Below are 361 nucleotides of genomic sequence, written 5' to 3'. Positions count from 1 at the left end.
TTAGCATTCGTCTCCTTTTACGATCCGTCTGTACCAGATCCTCCACTGATAGTGATACTCTCCAAGTGTCGGTTTACAATTCACCTCTTTTTTTCCCGATGTTAAGTGGTCCCCAGATCAGAGCGTAGAGAGTCGCGCTTCAGCAAGTGTGGGTTACGCCTCGCGCAGGGGAAAACCCCCTTAGGTCCGCCCCGTCTGCTTGACCGGGAGTGGGGGACTACCTTCTGCTCCTCCAAGGGATGGAGCCGACCTAACTCTCAGCCCATCGGAAAAGGACGAAACTGGGCACTCCAACAAAAGGCAACCCCATGGCACTGCCGACGACGGACAATATAACTCTTGAATACCCAAAATCTTCGTC

This window comes from Penaeus monodon, chromosome 20 (genome assembly GCF_015228065.2).
Source record: "Penaeus monodon isolate SGIC_2016 chromosome 20, NSTDA_Pmon_1, whole genome shotgun sequence".
NCBI classification, from domain to species: domain Eukaryota; kingdom Metazoa; phylum Arthropoda; class Malacostraca; order Decapoda; family Penaeidae; genus Penaeus; species Penaeus monodon.
This window is presented reverse-complemented; position numbering follows the sequence as displayed.